The sequence below is a fragment of the Pleurodeles waltl genome, chromosome 3_1 (genome assembly GCF_031143425.1).
Source record: "Pleurodeles waltl isolate 20211129_DDA chromosome 3_1, aPleWal1.hap1.20221129, whole genome shotgun sequence".
NCBI lineage: Eukaryota > Metazoa > Chordata > Amphibia > Caudata > Salamandridae > Pleurodeles > Pleurodeles waltl.
This window is the reverse complement of record NC_090440.1, coordinates 922,579,357-922,599,850: the sequence shown is the minus strand read 5'-3', so window position 1 is coordinate 922,599,850 and position 20,494 is coordinate 922,579,357. Positions and strand designations below refer to the sequence as shown.

The following is a 20,494-nucleotide window of genomic DNA, read 5'->3' as shown; positions in this document are numbered from 1 at the left end:
TTTTCTGTGGGTACGCAAAGTTTTACTATACGTACATTCACAAATATGTTCCTTGATGATCTATATCTTCAAGGTACGTAGTTGTGGACTTAAGAATAGTGAATCTATACTTACCTATTTGCACTTACCTTCTTGATATTTTGATCCTCGATTTTTTGACAAAATATTCTGTCCACAAGATATTTCTGTCCTTGATATTCTGTAATTCATCCATTTTTTCATGTTACAAAATTTCAACGTTATTGTTTTTTATTTTTTATAAAGAGTTTTTTATTTATTTTTAGAAACGAACAAATATTCGCAAATACAGAGTAAAAATAAAGTGTGTTATAACAGTGAATGCAAACACAAATACCAATATTCTAGCACCTTCCGAAATATATTGTCTGTCATTTCCCTCTTGCTCGTCCCTGTCTCCGGCCCCGGCATATTCCATGAAGACTAATATTACAATTAGAATTTGAGTTTGAGTTTGGTCCCACCTCTACAGACTGGGATTGGTAACTCTTCTGTTCATGATTTAAAAGGGGAAACCGGCTCACTCGTTGCCTTGTGTGGTGTGAGTGTGACCATCAATCGTAGCTGAGTTGGGATTGTAGGTAGTAGTAGTGCCCCTTACCCCTCGGGTGATCTTGGTTTCGGGGATTTGTTTGGGGAGTTCTGTTGTCTTAGGATGAATGAGTGGTTAGTAGATTCACCCATGGTCCCCACACTAGTGTATTTGTCGGGGCATCCTCTCGCATCGTATACTACTTTTTCGCACCCTGCGCACCAATCTACCCCTCGCCTCCATTTGGTGAGGGACGGTGCTTTTGTAGCCTTCCATTCTGACATGATGTCTCTTTTGGCCACGAGGCAGGCCACTCCCAGGAATGTACGACTCGCCCCGTTTAGCCCTGTCTCACCTAGGGCCCCTAATAAGAGTGATGTTAATTGCAATACCTCGGAGATTTCCTTCATAATTGACCTCCAATACGACTCTATAATTGGACATGACCAGACCATATGAAAAAAGTCGGCTCCTGGTTGGGAACACCGGGGGCATTCGTCTGTGGGTCGGAGATTGGCCCGGTGGAGTCTTTTAGAAGTAAGATAGGCTGCGTGTAGGTAAAGGGTTTGCAAAGGGTAAAGGGTTTGAATCGTGTGGATATGGCTAGTGTTCGAGGGGCCATTAATGCTTCTCTCCATTCCAAGTCTTCCATGGGATCTAACCAGCCCTCCCATTTCTGGCGAAGCTCCACGAGGGGGGGGGGGATGTGTTAGTGAGGATAGAGCGGTAGATCTGGGAGATTCCTCCTTTGTTTAGATATTCCATCATGACCCTTGCTTCTAATGGGCTATACTATGGGATGTCGTCTCCAGGCCGTATGTGTACTAGTAAAGCATGTCTGATCTGTGGGTATTTGTGAAATTGGGTGTTAAGGGAGTATGTTCTCTGAAGCTCCTCAAATGATCGGATTTGTGAATCACCCCAGATGTCGGCAAGTGTGGATATCCCAATAATGTCCCATTTCCGGAAACCCTCTAACGCGGAGACCTCCCCCAACCATTTCCCTTGCCAAAGAGGTGTCTGTAATGTTAGACGTGACCACCACCCCGTGGCCCTTTGTGCTGCCTGCCATCCTGTGAGAACCAGTCTAGTCACTTCGGCAAAGTTTTGCGGGATCACGCCCCTGTATAGGGCATCGAAGACCCGTTGTAGCCCAGTGTTTGGAGTTCTAGTCTGTACACGGGGTCAGTCCACCCTCCTGATAGCCAGTCGTTAATCACTAATAGTTACATAGCCAAATAGTAACAGTATAGGTTGGACATACCCAATCCCCCTTCATAAATGTCTCTCTGACAAGTAACAAAGGAGAGTTTGGGGCGGGAACCTCGCCATATGAATTGCCGCGTCATTGCCTCGATCTCATTGAACCACCTCCGCGGGATTGGGTATGGGAAGTTCTGCAGTAGGTATAGGAATCTGGGGAGTATCATCATTTTGTATAATGCTATTCTCCCCAGTGTGTTAAGTGGAAGGTTTTGCCAGCGTTGGAGATCTTTTTTGGACTTCTTAAGGAGCGGTGTGACGTTTAGTTCCCATGTTAGTTCGGGGAGTAACATTATGTGGATCCCCAAGTATTTAAAACTGTTGCGGCGGATTGGGATGCTTTTTTGCCAGCTTACACAGTCTCTAGAGGGGTGCAGAGGGATCAGTAGTGATTTTCCGCGGTTAAGTGTTAGGCCTGAGGCCTGCGAGAAAAGGTCCATGAGCTCTAAGACACGTGGGCCACTCCTTGCTGGGTTGGATAGGTAAAGGAGGACATCATCCGCGTACAGCGCTACCCGGTCTTCCGGGCCTGCGGGACATGTCGAACATGTTACCAGTGGGTCTTCCCCCAGCAGTTTGGCCAGAGGTTCAATCGCGAGGGCGAAGAGTAACGGTGATAGTGGGCATCCCTGACGGGTCCCACGGCGAATGGGGAATGGGTCCGAGACCACCCCGTTCACTTGGACACAAGCGGTGGGATTAGAGTAAAGCAGTTTAACAAGACCCCGAAATTTGGGTCCAAATCCGTTCTTTATTAGAACATGTTCTAGATATGTCCAGTCCACTGTGTCAAAGGCTTTTTCAAAGTCTATCAGAAGAAGGGCGAGGGGGGGCCTTGGCAACGTGCAGTCTCCTAATGCAGTGCCTGGTGCTACGAGAAGGCATGAAACCACATTGGTCTGGGTGCACCAGTGAGGGGAGCACTACTTTCAGTCTGGTAGCAAGTATTGTTGAGAGTACCTTAATCTCGGCATTCAACAGGGAGATAGGTCTGTAAGCCGAGCGGTCTCGTGATGGCGGTTGGGTCTTTGGGATCACCACTATTGTGGCTTGGACTAATCCAGTGGGGAATCAGCCGACCCTCTCCGCTTCCTCTAACATGTTGAGCAGGTGGGGGCATATAGGTGGTCATTCTGACTGCGGTGGTCGGCGGTCGCTGCCCGCCAAGCGTTCCCGCCGAAAGACCGCGGCGGCCATTCCGGCTTTCCCGCTGGGCCGGCGGGCGACCGGAGTTGAAGGGGTGCGACGGGTGCAGTGGCACCCGTCGCGATTTTCACTGTCTGCACAGCAGCGCCGCCATGGCGGATTCCCTGGGCCAGCGGGAAACCGGCGGGAAACCGCCGGCTCTTCTTTTCTGACCGCGGCTTTACCGCCGCGGTCAGAATCGCCCAGGAAGCACCGCCAGCCTGTTGGTGGTGCTTCCGCCGCCCTCCGCCATGGCGGTAATGGACCGCCAAGGTCAGAATGACCCCCATAATGTCCCCGCATCTACTATAGAGTTCCGACGGGAAGCCGTCTGGACCAGGTGTTTTTCCCGGTGCCAGTCCGGATATGGCTACTGTGATTTCGGCCAGAGTAATGGCTTCATTCAGGATCTCTCTGGTTGCATGTGAGATAGTGGGGAGGGTTATGTCATCTAGTAGGGGAGACTCCCTTTCAGCCAGTGGGCGGGGGCGCGCCGCGTATAGGTGAGTATAATACGAGGCAAAGCTTGCCTCGATATCACTGGGAGTCTTCGCAACCGAGCCCGCCTCATCCGTAACTTCGGGGATAATTCTGTTAGCTAGTGGGCGCGAGGCCAGCCAGTGCAGAAGTTTGCCATTCTTATCGCCCCATCCGTATACGCGGGCCACCGACGCCCTCCAGGTGTGTTTTGCAGCCTCTCTAATCATTGTTAAACGTCTTAAGGTGGATGCTGATGTGGCGGTAGTCTCAGACTTCTCCAGGGCTAAGGCTTTGGACTCGAGGGCTGTCACCTGCAGATCTCGCGCTCGTTCACGGGCGCGTATGCGGTGTTTGGCATAGCCTCTAAGTGTGGCTTTACATGCCGCCCATACTGTGCCCGGGGATCGAACAGATCCCAGATTTTGCTCGAAGTATTGAGTGAGGTGCTCTCTAATTTCGAAGGTATACTCCATATTCTGCAGGTACCAGGCATTTAGGCGCCACGTTGGACGCTGGGTCGGGGATGCGTCCCCCAGGCGTATCTACACTGGGGAATGATCTGAGACCCCTTGGGGTAGTATCTCTGCGCCGGTGACTTTAGAGATGTCTAGGGCAGGCATAAACACGAGGTCGATTCTTGCCTGAGAGTGGTGGGCTGCTGAGGTGTGTGTGTATTGCCGGGTTTTGGGGTGCCATGTCCTCCATACCTCACACAGTCCCAGTCCCGATGTCCAACCGTTTAAATTGGTTGCTCTCCCGGTTCGGGTGGAGGAGATAGGTCCGGATACATCTAGTTTAGGGTCTAGGACCGCGTTGAAGTCCCCACCGATAAACGTGAGTCCCTGTGGGAGGTTTATGAGTGCCCTGCGGAGGGTTAGTAGGAAGGCATCAAAGCCGGCTGGGGGGGCATATGCACATACAAAATTGGCCGGCGATCCGTGTAGCGTGCCGGTCACCGTTACAAATCTACCTTGTGGGTCTGAGTGCGTGGAAGTGACCACCATGGGTAGCGAACGGTGGAGTAGGATAGCTACTCCTCTGGAGCCTCTCGAGAAGTCTGCGTGGAAAACTTTGTCAACCCCCCCTCGCGTTAGGATGGAGCATTTGGTTCCCAGTAGATGTGTCTCTTGCAGTAAAACCACTGAGGGGGCATACCTGCGCAGGGTGTTAAACACGGCCGATCTTTTAATTTTATCTAGGAGGCCGTTGACGTTCCAGGAGAGGATCTGTGTCAGTGGGTGAACTGTTTGTGTCATGGTTGTATGGCGGGTGGTCAGGGATCTGAGCAGGGACCCAAAGATGGGCATATGGACTGAGAGCAATTTGTGTGACAGGTGCAGGTATTGCAATAATAACTTAACATAACCATTTCGCTAAGCCCTAGCGTGAGCTTTGAACCCCTCAACTTCCCCCCACCCCATACTTCTACCCTTGAAGCATCTGTCGCCCTAGTGCCCAACGGGGGCAACACAGCCGTGGAGACTGCCATCGATTGGAGTGGTGGACCCCTCCTGTACGCCGGATCAATTGCAGTTAATTAGAGTGAAACCCACTGCCCTTAGTAAAGTCTTTAGAGTGCACAACTTGGTGTTGTCATGGGCATAGTCCCGTTCCGCTTACGTGGGGTGGCACTCGGTTCATCTGGTGCGACCCAGCAGACTGGAGTTCAGTGTTTGTAGGGCTGGTGTCAGCCAAGATCGGGGGATTGGCTCAGGCGGTCTTCTCTTTGATCATTTCCTGAGGTTTGGTCTCCAGGGTGATCCACCGGTCCCTCCCCGGGCGGCGAGACCAGGACCGGGTGGGCATCCTTATCAGTACGGGCGTTGGAGTGTTCTCCCCGCCTGGATCTGGTGCGTTTCCGACCCCTCCGTGTGCCTGTTCGTGTGCCTGTTTGTGGCTCGTGGAGACCCTCAGATGTACCAGGTGGACCTTTCCGGATGCTGATGCCTTCTTCTGTCACCCAGCCCCACGCCTCTTCAGGTGTCTCGAAGAAGTGTGCTTTACCGGCAAGGATTACCTTTAGGCGTGCTGGGAAGAGGAGCATATAAGGAAGTTGCATCGCTCTCAGCTTCTGTTTCACCTGTTCATACGATCGACGCTTAGTTTGGACTTCACAGGTGTAGTCTGGGAAGACCAGAATTTTTTGATTGTCCCAAAGGAAGTCAGCGGAGCGCCTGGTTTCTCTTAGGATAGCGTCCCGGTCTTTGAAATTGAAGAAGCGCTCTATCATAGGTCTACGAGGGCCGCCCAGAGGGGGGCGTGGGGCCGGTGCCCTGTGTGCCCGTTCTATCGCAAACCACGGTGAGAGAGAGTTTTCTGGCATCCATGACTTAATCCACTTCTCCAGAAACTCTGCAGCTTTACCTTCTTCCGCATGTTCCGGGAGGCCCACGAAGCGTAAATTGTTGCGTCTGGAGCGGTTCTCTGCATCTTCCGCTCTACGGTGGAGTTCACCGGTCCGGGTCTGCAGCTGGGCCACCTTGGTTCTAAGGTCGATCAGGTCGTCCTCTGTCCGTGAGACGCGGCTTTCTACCTCTGTAATTCGGCCCACGTCGTTTCTGAGGTCTTGTCTCACCAGGCCCATCTCTTCTTTCACTTCCCCGATCCTGGTTTCCACCGCCCGTTGCGAGGTTTGGATTGCAAGGAGGATTGCGTTGACCCCGTCCGTGGCCTGGTCCCCAGGAGGGGGATTTCCGCTAGCTCGAGGGACCGTCGGCGTGGTAAATTGATCGATTCTGGACTGGGATGGCTGCGTCTGTCTAGAGGCTCTGTCTTTGCCCATGGTGCCCGGGGGGTTGGGGGGGCACAGCCACGACCTCACGGGGGCAAGATCCGGCTGCCACCGGGTGGCTCCGGGTCACGTCATTCACTGGTCATTCTTCGCTACACTTCGGGGGGGTGGGATTGGGGGGGGGGGAGTCAGGCCGAGGGACGGCCAGGAGTTGGCCCCCTCCAGATCCGTTGGCCCCAAGAGTCAAATTTATCGCACCAAAAGCCAGACGCCAGGGGGGGCCTTCAGTCGTCGCATTTCTCTGGGGCGGCCTCCTCTTTCCGGGGAGCCCCAGTGCTCTCCTTATACCGCCATGAGGTGAATTTAGGCCCCTGTTCTCCCGCTGGTTGTGGCTTCGGGGATTCCCCTGGCTGTTCTAGGCCCCACCTCGTCCAAATGCCCGGGACCGCGCCTCTGCTGTCCCAGGGTGAGGGAGCCCTCTAGATCTCCTCCTCAGTGATCTTCACCCCGCGGGGCCGGGGCCCTTTTGGTGTTCACTGGTCGCTCGGGGCCCTGTCCGACTGCTAGGCCCGGGGCCCCAGGGCGCGGGTTCATTTGCTGTCGTGTGCCCCTGCCTCCACCTCTCACCTCTCGGCTCTCTATTTCTTTTTGTTTTTGCTCGTGATCTCGGGCGGGGTCGTCCAGATGCCCCGCGGCCCAAGCGATCCGTTGCTAGCACTCAGGCTGGCGAACCCCGGGGCCCCGGAGTTGGGCCCGCCCTTCCGCCGGAGCACGGCGTGTCGTGTAATCTCCCCAATGGCGCGGGTCCCTGGAGACCGTCTTCTCGGTCTCCCCCTTCCTCGGCTGGATCTAAGCACAGGCCGGCGGCCTCCCGATGCCCGGCCGTGGCCTCCTCGGGAACACGCCAGCTCCGGGGCAACCTGCCTCTGGCCCGACGGCCTCCGGGCGGCCACCCACCGCGCCTACCTGGGTGCGCGTCTTCTGCGGCTCCGGCGGGTCCGATCTGCTTTCCCCGCTCGGAGCTCAGCGCCAGGGCCTCCGGAACGTGGCGTCTCCGCGTTAGACGCGGCTCCGACCCCGGGGTGGTGCCGCCTCCCAACGACACCCAGGCCCCTTAGGAGCTCCGGACTTCGGTCTATTGGAGTCCGGGGGTGCTGCGGCACATTCAAGTCCCGGGTGGGACGGAAAGAAGGATCTGTGTGGCAGTGGGTTAGGACGGATGACAGAGGGGTCCGGAGCACTGTCAGAGTGCGACCGCCATCTTGACGCCCTTGGCCACGCCCCCCAAGTTTCAACTTTATTATCAAAGAAGGTGGGGCTTTAGTTAACAGCCTGTTTTCTATTCATGATTTTTCTCACTTTAATAAAATCCTAGGTTTGTGTGTATGTATATGGTACTTCTACAGCGCTAACCTTGCCAAAACGCAGCAGGATGCTGTACATTTTCAAAGACAAGCATAAAGTCAACGAGTATTAGGAGAGGAAGCCGAGTTGTGAACAGTTAATGCATTGCGATGTAATGTTCTTTAAAGAGGCGAGTTTTCAACTCTTTCCTAAAAGAGCTTTGGAGCAATCCCAATTGTTGCAGGGGTATTGTGCCAGATCCTGTGTGATTGGATGGAAAATGACTGGGGCCTTGTTTGTAGTTTGATGCTGTCTTGGCTACGGATGTGCCGGGAACCACCAGCAATGGCGCTTGCCTATAAGATAAGTGGGGGTGCTGGTCGTGATGGCTTTGTAAATGATGTTGCTAGTTTTGAAGATGGTGTGGGCAGCAAGGGGAGCCAATGGAGTTCCATCATGATGGGTGTGACGTGATCATATTTCTTCTAGTCCTGTATGAGGCATGCTGTGGCATCTAGGCTGCACCTCAGAGGTGTGGCATATGGGAGGCCATGGGTTAAGGCGTTACCACTATCCAGATGCAAGAGTACGAGGGCTTGAACAACAGTTCTGAAGTCGCTTTCTGAAAGAAATAGTTTGACTTTCTTTAGAAAGTAGAGCTTTTACCAGGTTATCTTTGTTTTATTTTTTAGCAACGTGTTGCTTGAGGGTGAGGTTGGTGTCCAGAGTGAATCCAAGTGACTTGGCATTCAGTAAAAGTTGATGTTCAAAGCTGTCAAGGTTAATGTCATGCAGCCACCTTTGTACTGTATCTAGTTTGTTGTTCTTGGCAAATAACAGAAATGTTGTCTTGTTTGGGTTGCTCTTCATATCCGTGTTGAACATCCAGGTGTGGATGATGTGGAAACAATGTTTGAGGCAATGAATGTTTGAAGTAGAGGAGACAGTCAAGTAGAGATGTGACTCATCGGCGTATTAGTGAATTGTGGTGCTGTTATCTGTCAGTAGAGCGCCAAGGGCTCCATATAAAATTTGAAGATAACAAGAGACAGCAGTCTCTTGGTGGACTCCACAGGTGACAGGGATCTTTTGTGACCTGAGGGTGCCCATGTTTGAGAAGGTGAACTCTATGCAGCAGTTAGGTTTACCTCTCTGCCCATTCTGGCTATACAGGCTTTCAAGAGGTGTTACAGCTGTCACAAGTGAGAGAAAGACACACAAATAGAAGGGAAGAACCCTAAATTATGGAGAAAAAAACTATTTCTTCATCACTTACTGCAGGAAAGTGCCATTGATCCCCAATTAATTCTCTTCAAGTGGGTTAAACCGGCCTGTTCTATTACAGGGAGAGCTTTCTTTGCGTTCTTATATGGGCAGGCCTAGTGTTACTGGTGATTGCAGGCAGATGTCACAATCTATCCGTGATAGAGTTTAAAAATCTAATAATCTACCAGCAAGAAGCCAGAGTTTATTTAGTCTGACGTTTGTTTAAAAGCTGAAGTATGGGTGAATTTAATAGTGGAGTGAGACACAAATCTGCGATACCTGAACAAAGCTGAAATTCAGTCAGGCCCCTTGCTAACTCCTGCCCAATAAAAAAAACTTTCCTCTGATTAGGAAGCAAGATTGTATGCAGTCCTTTCAAACCATGTAATTCATCCAGGCATATGTACTCTCATTCAAGGGGTATGGAAGCCTAAAAGCTGAATCACACTTCAGAAGAATTGTATGCTGTTTATACATTTTAATTAATGAATTTGTGGTATAAATTAGCTGCAAGGCTAAAGATTTTTTTAACTTGTAAGTCAGATTCATATACATATTAACATGCAAGATGATTTATGGTTCTATTTTAATGCAATCTGATAATTTTAGTTTTAATATTAAAATATTTTGCATGCCATCAGGCGTGTGAATAGTCTCAGATTTTAAACCCCCTTATACACAGATTACCAAAACATATGCATAGCACCAAATTATCGGAAGACTTTACAAATGTTGAGAACTTTTTTTTTTTCAAATTCTGTCAAGTCCTGTCCCATTCCAATAAATACTTTTTACTGTTATAAAAAGGAATATATTTGCTGATTAACAGAGAGGGCAATACAATTTGCACCTTACAGGCTGCAGGTTTTTAATCTAAGGACAGCGCTGACATCAACTACAAACAATCATTTTCAGCTCTTTCTTTCTCTACATGGCTCAATAGCTCCAAACTCTTGCCTTCAACTCCTCCATTCTGATCATGAATTGCTTCTGGTGCAGTTTTTGTGCTGAATCAAAACCCTGAGCATTTTTAGAATAGAAACCCTCTACCTTTTTATTGCCATTCATATTAGCTGAATATTGACCAGAAGAAGGAATGTGTGTGCATCAGTTTCATCGGATACAACTATGAAGCATGGATAATGACACTATTATTTCACTTAGTCAAACACTCTCATTTTTATTCTAATTAAGCCCTGCCTTTTCTTGGTGGACTAGGTCGTCAAAATAGACCCTGTTGCCCACACTCATTGGGACTAAAACAAACTCCTTCCAAATCTCTATCAGATTGTAACCTAAAATAACATAATATTCCCCTGATTTAAAATGCCACTGTGACAAACAATTGGAGATCTTTAAACCAGCAAGTAGTGTCCAGAGGGCATTGATAATTTAATGCGGGGGGGGGCTGCCACCCCCCTCACAGACCGCCACCTCCCTGGGGCTTTTATCATATTGATTGTAGGGGGCTGTGTGCAGCCCTGGAGAACGCCACCTTACCGGGGCTTTATAGAAAGATGGTGCAGGGGCAGCGCACCCCCCCACCACAGCCCCAGGGACCGCCACCTCCCGGCGCTTTATAGAGATATGATGCGGGCCCCAGGAACCACTACCTCCCCAGGGCTTCACACAAACATGATGAGGGGGGGGACCACGTGCCCCCCGCTGCCCTGGGGACCTCCACCTTTCTGGGGCTTCACAGAAATATAATGCAGGGGCGTGCTGCTTCTGAACCCCCCTCCCCCCCGCAGCCCCAGGGACCACATATCCCTCACAGCCCCAGGGACCACCACCAAAAGAAAAGAAAAGAAAGATTGTCATTGCAATGGTCTCTCCATGCAATGACTTCAAAGAGTAAGACCAGGAGGGTGTTTGGTACAAATGTTATAGTTACATTTGGATGCAAAGAAGTCACTGCTGGCCTAAAGGTCAAGATCTTGTAATGCCACTCAGTAGGCTGAAAGTTCAAACCCTAGTATGGCTTGGCAGTGTATTTGTTTATTTACTACTGTTTTAATTGTTAAACCTTCCTAGAAAGGGAACATTCACATTTCTTTCCTCTCATATGTGTGGGTTGCATGTCATACATATGTCTAGAAACAGTTCACCAAGGAGTCACTTGTGGCTTAATGGTTAAGGTCAAAGACCCTCACACTGACAGTTGAGGGTTCTACTCCAGGTGTGTCTGTGATCATTTCCCTCCTTTATTTCTTTTAAGCTTGAAGCGTTTAAGCTTCATACTGAAAGGTGATCTCACTCTTTTTAATTGACAAATGCATTTTTCTTTCCAATTTGTCCAGAATATCTAATTCTAAGGGTATCATCCATCGAAGGCTAAAATCTCTATATCTCTCTCCCTCTCATTCTCCTTCTCTCTCTTTCAATCTCTTTCTCCCACTCACACACCTACCACCTACTCAGACCCGTAGGCACCCACTCAGAGACCCACTCACTCACGCACCCACTCACAGATCCATATGCACCCACTCAGACCGCCACGCACCCACTCAGAGACCAACTCACTCACGCAACCACTTACAGATCCACTCAGCGACTCTCACACACCCACTGACAGATCCACTGATACCCTCATGTACCCACGCACAGACACCGACGCACCCACTAAGATACTGCTGCACACACCCAGAGAGAGAGGCTGCGGCTAACTATCGCAGATCACGGCCAAAGGGCCTTATGCAGTGCAGGGTTGGGTGGTTAGGGGGGTTAGCCACAGGGTCTGGCTGCAAGCCATGCCTTGCAGGCAACCACTTCAGCGCATGGGTGAAGGCCATGCACAGTGAAAGATTGAATGCTTATAGTGGGTTGGCCTCAGGGCCTGGATTAACATACAGTAATGAAAATTACTATACGTTATAAATCCATAAAAATTCACAAAAAAAAAACAAGAGGTTAAAGGGATGTTATAGGTAGGAAATAGAATTAAAAAACATAGAAATTCACTAAAAAAAACAATGGTTACAAGGATGTTATAGTTAGGCTCACATTTTAAACATACAAAACGACTTGTGTCCTAAGGTAACTATACCACGTGCCCTCACCATGCACTACTAATTACCCCACAAATTACTGCACTCTTGACATCTTTGATAACATCACTGTTAATATCAATGAAATATTTGCAGTAAAAAAAATTATGAAAAAACTGTGCATGGCTGGGGCGCAAGTTATAGTTACCTTAGGGCATGAGTTATAGTTACAGGAGATAACTATAGCTATAACAGGTGAATTTCTATGGTTCTATATGTTTAAAATATGTTAGCCTAACTAGAAAGTCCCTGTAACGTTTAGTGGTTTATATATACACATACATATACTAGTGGTGGTCACACTAGGAAGTTAGGAAGTTATACTTCGTCTGCTTTTTCATAGAAAGCACTTTTTTTTTTTTAGGGTTGCTAATAACTTTGGCCCCATTTGATGAATCTTCATAGAACTTTCCCCCAAAAAAAGTTAATCAACCTCAGCTTCTTCCTGGAAGGTTTTGGGGTGATTCTTCAAGCAGGGGCCTGAGGAAAAAAAGAGAGCTGCCAAAATAAAATATTCCCATGCATTTTCCATAGACTTATTTAGACAAGGCTACAGCAAAATCCGCTGAACGGAATTACACCAAATTCAGCAAGAAGCTAGATCTTTGCCCACAGATTGAGCTTTTTGTGATTGGTGTAAATCCTTTCAGTAGTTATTTAAAAATTAATGGTAAAAAATAGTTGTATATCTGGATGGGTAGGCTCGCAAGAGTCTTGAAAGACTCTTGTTGGAGCGCCAGTTTAAACATTGTGGGGGTTATTCTAACTTTGGAGGAGTGTTAATCCGTCCCAAAAGTGACGGTAAAGTGACGGATATACCACCAGCCGTATTACGAGTTCCATAGGATATAATGGACTCGTAATACGGCTGGTGGTAAATCCGTCACTTTTCCGTCACTTTTGGGATGGATTAACACCTCCTCCAAAGTTAGAATAACCCCCAGTGTGTTCTGATTATAACTTGTGGCCTAAAGTAACCATAACTCGGGCCACAACGGACTCTGGGGACCCCATCTTCTGGGGCTGTTAGGGGGAGGAGGGCGTGCTGCCACCTTCCAGAGCCTTTAGGGCCCCAGGAACCCCATCCTTCAGGGCTGTTTCATTTAATTAAGGGGGCGAGGGCATGCAGCCCTCCTCCATGAGCCAACAGTAGTCCTGGGGACCCCATACCTGGGGCCTTATGTGGGTGATGCATTGCCTACCCGGGGCACCCACAGAAAACTATACAGGACTACAGGGGGTCAGTAGGGGGAAGTCCCCTGGCCCCCCGCATGCATACATCTTGACTACACTGAGAGCCAGCAATTCTCCAGGCTGGCAAGAGCAGGTATTTTTCGCTGCTGCCACCTGGGAGAAGAATGGGGGAGCAATCTGAGTGTCCCTGCCTGAAAGAGTGCCGGCAGTGAAACACATCTTTGCTCCCACCCAGCTGGAGTATTTTCAAAGCTTCCGCCGAGAGGGAACAGACATAACGTCCCTGCCCGTGCTGCTGCAGGCAGGGAAACTGCTTTGTCCAGGGAGTGGGCTCCCTGGGACACAGTTAGTGAGCCACAGCCTTTTCAGGCTTGGGGAAGAGGGATGTGAGCCGCCTCACATCTCTTTTAATGTTAGCTCCAGGGGTAGAGTTCCTGGGCCTATAGACATTGTTTTTCTGTTTGGCCCAGGGGATGGGGTCCCCGGGGCCTCTTCAGGCTTGGTGATGGGCCCACATGCTCCCCTCCCCTTTTTAATTAAGTCAGCCCCAGAGGATTGGGTCCCCAGGGTCTGTCAATGGCTAGGGGAGGAGGGCCACATGCCCCCTTACCTAAATATTCAATGGTGATGCTCCCCAGGCCCTGGCCCACCCCAAGGGTTATTTTCTTTTAAGCGCAGGAACCCGAGATTTTTTTATCTTTGAATTTTGACACAGATTTGTGGATCATCAGCAAATTTGTGTCAATTTCTTTTACAAAAAATGTGCTGGGGGTGTACCTCAGCCACCCAACCCGGCTATCCCCAACAGGCCTAGGGTGCAGGATATTCTTACTCTGCAAAATTATATCTATTTTTTGAGTTTGTTGTAGGACTGAGGACCGAGTCCTAAGATGGCTGACTTAGAGCCAGGAACAAGCTCAGCAGCTGGATGAAAATATTTACAAAGACAGGCGGTATTGCCAAGTCTTGGAGGATGAAAACTTATTTTCTCAGTGCTCAAGGCCAACAACTCTGGCTATTAAATTGCATGATAAAATCAAGAACGTGATCCTTTATGAATGGAAACATTTTATGCACATAAATTTGCTGAGATTTGTACAGAAGATGTACATGTTGAAAAAAAGAAGAATATAATCTCCCTCATGCCATTAAGAACAAAGCAATGTTGTACACCTTAAAAGGCTGCACTTCCATGAATCCACAGGACTGTACACTGAACAGTGGCTAAAATAATTGAGAAGGCGATGTAGAAAGCATATGAAGAAAACAGTATGTCTTTGAGGGCAGCGATGTTTGCAGCTTACAATGCTCAATGTTTGGAAAAATACTTGGAGAGTTTGGCAGCTGCAATGTAGGAGGAAGAAGATATTTCCTATCTGCTAGTGAATATGGAACAGTAAGCAAGATTTCTACTGGATAGCGCATGTGACTTAATAAAATATGCAGCTTTGTCAATGGAATGTGGCAGAAAACACATCTGGTTTAGGGCCTGGAAGGCAGAACATAGGAAGCTAGCTCTTTATATAGTACACCAAAATGAGGTATACTGTGCTCTAGCAACCCCAAAGGTACTGTTTTTAGGGGGTAGTGCAGTCGAGCACCCTTAGGCTTATCAGAGAGGAGTGTGAGACATTTGCAAATACACACACAGTCAATAAATGTGACACATGGCTCAAGAAGGAGTTCCACACCAATTTACAAAAATAACAAGTATCTTTATACATATTTTGGCACCAGAATCAACTTGATCAGGTAAGTTTGAAGAGTCGACTGCAATTTTCAGAGGCTCCAGTGTTATCCTATGGAGGAAAAACAAAGACAGCAAACGGGTACAGTACAACGACTTATGGGACCAATCTCCTGGACTTAAGGTGAGTAGTGAGCAAGGGCCATGACCATACCAACAGGTCACACTGGACGGCACTTGGGCGGCTAGGGGCAGAGGTGTAGTACAGCATCTGATGCCCAAAGTTAGTCAATGGGGATTGGTCCGGTTGCAAAGATGTTGCAGGTGAGGACTGGGGATCCAGTTGAGGGGGACCAACAAGTTGGTTCCAATCTTGGGATGTCTGGGGACACCTCGGGTCCTCTTCTCCACAGGCCAGGGGTGACGAGGCATCTTGAGGCATCACGTTTTCTCCACAGCGCACTCGTGGCTGAGGGGGGTCCTACGTGCAGAGGGTGCAGGTGGCGTCGGTGAGTCCACAGTGGGCAAGTCCCAGGTGGGCCTCATCTCTGGAGGGCTGGGTAACCACACTGGCACTGCTGGTTCACATCAACTTGGGCTGTCCGGCACAGGTGCAGTGGTGCTTTCAGATGTCGGGTTTTAGGTGGTCCGGAAACCCTCACAGTTTGTCTTTGGGTGCCTGCAAGATGCAGGGAAGCTGCTCCACAGGAATTCTGGGGACTTTGTTAAATCCAGGCAGTCCTCCCAGGCTTTGGAGGCAGAACAGATGCAGGACGAGATGACTTTGGCGCAATTTGGCAGGAGCAACAAATAGGCAGCAGGGCTGGGTCCAGGTCAGGTGCTTCTTCTGTTGCTTTGGTGGCTTTTCAATGACTTTCTTCTTAGGTCAGCATTAATCTGCTTTCTTGGTGCCAGGGGCTCCCCTAAATAGCAGTGTTTCAGGGACTGTAGGGTAGTAGCCAATGAGACACTTACCCCTGGGATTCCTACACCTCCTATATGACCACTTCCTGGAAAGTGGGCAGAACCCTGTTGCAGGCGATCATACGGGTGGGACTGACCTGGGGGTAGACACATCTCCCTGAATACTAAATTTCTCACCTGTTCAGGTGCCAAATGGACCCTGGGGCAGGGGAGGGTCGGCAACTTTCCTTTGATTGTAGCCAGATCTGCATCCCAAGGGTGATGGGCCCTGCCTGGGAATACAGATTCACAGGTCATCCTGTTAGGCAGGGTGTGCAAGCCCCTTTCCCAGAGCAGACTTTGTCTCGGACTGCCAGACAGCAAAGTCTCTCACCCTAGGGAGGTGGGCAGATTTGTGTCTGATGGTCACATTCTGATTAAAACTAGTCAGTCCCCAAAAGGGTAGTTGGTAGGTTTTCAGGGGCACCTCTAAGGTGCCCTCTGGGTGCATGTATTAATACATTAATCACTGGCATAAGTGAGGGTTTATTAATATGAGATGTTTGATACCAAACATCACTATTTTAAGTGAAGCCATCGTGTAGCTGCGAGACTTGTAGTGACCAGTTTCCAGCACATGTACTTGAAATGGCTTCCCTGTTTACTCACTATGTCTAAGAATCGACAAAGACATGGCAGGGGCATAGCTGCTCGTGCAGATATTTCCTCACATGTAGTATAATGCATCCTGCCATAGCACTGTAAGGCCTGCTGTAGGGGTGACTTACATATGTTGCATGCAGTGTTAGGGGGCATGCACACAGACTGTGTGTCATGTAGTGTTTTCACTTTTATCTGCATCAAGACACTCAGCTTGCAATGGCAGTCTGCATGTGCTAGCTAGGTGAGGGGTCCCTGAGGGTGGCGCAATACATGCTGCAGCCCCTGGGGGTCCTTCTTGGTACCCATGCCCTAACTACCAGGGGTACCATTTACTAGGGACTTACAGGGAGACCAAAGGTATTGTCAATTGGGGAACAATTATGCAGTTTTAGAGAAGAGATCTGGCACTGGGGACCTGGTTAGCAGGAACCCAGTGCACTTTCAGTCAAAATTGCACCAGGCATAAAGTGGGGCTGACCATGTCAAAAAGGGACACTTTCCTCCACAGATGCAGCAGAGAAGACAGCTTTGCTTAAAACTTCTTTCCAAGGCAAGGTACTCTTCGGAGATCAAACAAATGGTAATGAAGGCTTTCTAAGACGGAAAGAATGCCTTACCCTATAATTGAAACAACAGTTCTTCTAAATCATATGACAATAAGAAGAAATCTTCTTACGAAAACAGACTGTCATGCAGAAGAAATTTCCAGCCCAGGAAAAAAAAGACAAAAAATCTAAACCCTCAACTTTCAAACCAGGTCGGAAACATCAGAGATCATCCTGTAGGAGGTTGTGTGCAATATTTCTTTCAAGTGGGGAAAGCAGATGTGTTCGATCAATGGGTTCTGCATATTATTCACAAAGGTCATGTGACAATTTGATTCAAAGCTTCCAACCTAAGGAAGCATCCTTACACCAATACCAAGGAACAAACAGAAAGCAATGGCCTTGTGGGACTCTATTCTCGCATTGTTAGAAAAAGGAGCAATTATCCTGGTTCCTGTGCAAGAGAAGGGCGAGGGTTTTCACTTAAGTTACTTCCTAATACAGAAGACACTGAGACCCTTCTGACCAGTTCTGGATCTAAAGACAGTCACCAATGGATGAAATTAATAAATTTCTGTATTGCAGAAAATAATTCCTGTGGTGCTTCCAAAGGATTACACGGTCGATATAGGTCTTCAAGACACATAACTGCATATTCTGTTTTTTCCTTGGCAACAAAAGTATTTAAGATTCACAGTAAAAGACCAACACTTCAAATTTGCAGTGCTTCCATTTGGAATCAAGTCAGCACTAAGAGTATTTTTAAAAGTGCTTGCTCCTTTTGGTGAGCCTTCTTCGCAGGGTAGGAAATCTTTGTATAGCTACTTGGAAAATTGGCTAATCCATGCAAAATCAGAGGATCAAGTTATTAATTACCAAGACAGGGTTATAGAAGCACTGCAGAGCCATGGCTTTCTAATAATTAGGGAAAATCCCAGCTGTGTCCTTCCCATGATCTCGAGTTTATTGGCACAAGATTCCAAATGGAGATAGGTCTGGTTTCTCTTACCCCCAGAAGACAAAAGAAGATGATCAAGAACCTCTCCGGCTTCAAGAGTCAAAAACATCTGACAGCTAAGGAATAGCTGAAAATCTACAGAGATATAGCAGCCTCCATGTATCTGATACCATGGGTGAGAAATAATCTAAATCGATTTGTCATCTTATTCCAGCAGTTATGGTCTCCATCCCTTAGTCCTCTGGAAAAGAGAGTGTTTTTACCAGAAAGGATGAAAAGGACAATGAGCTGGTTGGATCTGATGCATAAAGCAAAAGGCTTTCAATTAGCTCTCCTAACATGGTTGATAATAGCCACAGACTCTAGCAAGATGGGTTGAGGAGCTTGGGTGAAAAATCTCTCTGTCGGGGGAAAACAGAAGCAGTATAAGGAGCCCTTCAACATTTATCTCCAATAATAAAGGACAAATTGATATTGATTTGTTTTCTAAAGCATGCGAATGCCAATGGAGTCTTGGTGCTAATGTTGAAAGCGCTGACTGGTAAATAATTCTCAAGACTAGCGTCTTCTGTTACATCTTATCACGTTGAACAAGAGAAAAGCCAAGTTTTAAGCTCTTTCCTAAATCTGAGCAAATCAGATTGGCTTCTCAGATATTCAGGAATGTTGTTCCACAGTTGAGCTAGCTGTAGAATGGATGAAACTTCTGCCTCCTCACTTCTGATTTTGCCAACCTTCACTGTCCAGGAGTTGGTTCATCGTAACGTATGGCTCAGGCTGTACCATGAAAGCTTCTTTTTCAGGTATGCTGGGGCATTCTCATACAGGGTTTTGTGAGCCAAACATAGTGCCCTAAACATGACTATTTTCTTCACTGGAAGCAAGTGGAAATCTCGAAGGGTCTCAGTCACAGACTTGAATTTCAGAATTCTTTTTAAAAGTCTTGTCGCTGCATTCTGCAGAACTTGATGTTTTTTCGGTGAATACCAAGATAAGGGCATTGCAGTAATCCAGCCTCCGTAACAACAGGGCAGTGGCCACGAATAGTTGAAGATTACACCCAGGTTTTTGACAGAAGGAATAGGAGTGGGAGGGGGACTGAGCATCTGAGGACACCAGGACTGATCCAGAGGGACCGTATGTTTTCTGAAAAAAAGAACATCAATTTTAGCTGAGTTGAGCATAAGGCTATTATTGTTCATTCAAAGCTCAATAGTTGACATACAACCCTTAAAGCTGTGTGCCGTTTCATCAGTATCATTCGAGATAGCCACCACAATTTGTGTGTCATCATTATAGGTGACTGAAGCAAAGCCAAAAGACCGAATTAATTTAGTGAGGGGGGCTATATAAAAGTTAAACAATGTGGGGCTCAGAGATGAGCCCTGAGAAACCCCACATGGCAGCGTGAAAGGCTTGGAAACCAGGCAACCGAAATGATCAAAGCAGCTCTAGGGCTGAACCTTCAATTCCTGCTTCCGCCAGGCAGTCTATCGAACCTCGTGATTGTCAGTGTCAAAGGCTGACAAAAGATCACGCATGATCACTGCAGCCTTTCTTTCCTCCACTGTCTAAGATACCTCTCAGTTCTTCCGAAGTCACAACTAGCGCGACTACGTACCAAGGTTAGGCCTAAAGTCAAATTGTGATGAGTCTAGGATTTCCTTCACCTCTATAAATTTGGACAGTACCGTCATCAACACAAGCTTTATTCGATCAACAGACCATCAAGGCAATACAAACAATAAATATCATCATAAAATATGTATTAATACAATCCCATTAAAACCAATATCTGACAATAGTTTCAAACTCAATTGCCCAATCAAAAAGTCCCATCCAGTCTTCCTTCAAATTCATTACTTACATAAAAGTTAGGTACACGCCATGCTGCCACTAAAAACTTACTAACAGCATAGATTAATACATTGGAGCAATGACTTTTTAAAACCCTCAAAGCTAAATCACATTTTCTTATTTTCCTTTCCCGAAAATTTTGCGGATCCATTTGGACCTAGGAGATGAATAAGCAGGTCAAAAAAACATAAAATGTTCGACTGTTTCAGGGGTAACACCACACACGGGATATATATCAGTTGTGGCGTTTAGTCCCCATCTACTCGTCAAAGACTTCAATGGCAATGACCCAAAGCGAAATCTAGCAAATAGTCCCTTGCCTAGTATGTCGGGTATTATGTCTAGGTACGGTTTGAACTGTGGGTACCATTTAAAATCAATAAAAAGATTGGTTAAGCGTCCATGGGATTTAGGCTAATATAATCATTTTGAACATAAGACCAATATACACACTTCAATACTTTTGTGTGAGATTTCTCAAGTTTGTAGGGATTCTCCCAGAAATCACCTAGACCCAAGGTAAAAAGCCAACTAGATACATGCTTGACCCATGGGATGGTAGCAGAATTTGGACACTTTAGCAGTTCAAGAGTGAAGTCTTATATACATCCAATTCGGGAACAGTCCATAGCCTTACCCAATACAATAGGGGTCTTAGGATGATTAAGTCAGCTATTCGTTTAAGTCCCAAATCAAAGAACAATGGAATCAATGGGGTACTGGGAAGGCACGCACATAAAGCCCTTGCAAAGCTGTTCTCACCAGTGGTTAGCCTATTGCTGTCAAAGGAACCCCATACCTCCACACCATAGACAGCAGCT

General features: G+C 47.8%; 1 protein-coding gene across 3 annotated transcripts in view; it reads right to left on the bottom strand.

Moving 5' to 3' along the window:
• The window catches only part of PAFAH2 (platelet activating factor acetylhydrolase 2), a 190,100-nt gene that overhangs the window by 131,964 nt on the left and 37,642 nt on the right, over nt 1–20,494 (bottom strand). Inside the window, exon 2 of one of the 3 annotated variants that reach the window (XM_069223905.1) lies at nt 129–199. The exons of the other annotated variants lie outside the window; for them this stretch is intronic. The gene's annotated coding sequence lies outside the window, so the exon portion shown is untranslated. The remainder of the gene's footprint in view (nt 1–128; nt 200–20,494) is intronic. 3 annotated transcript variants of the gene reach the window in all.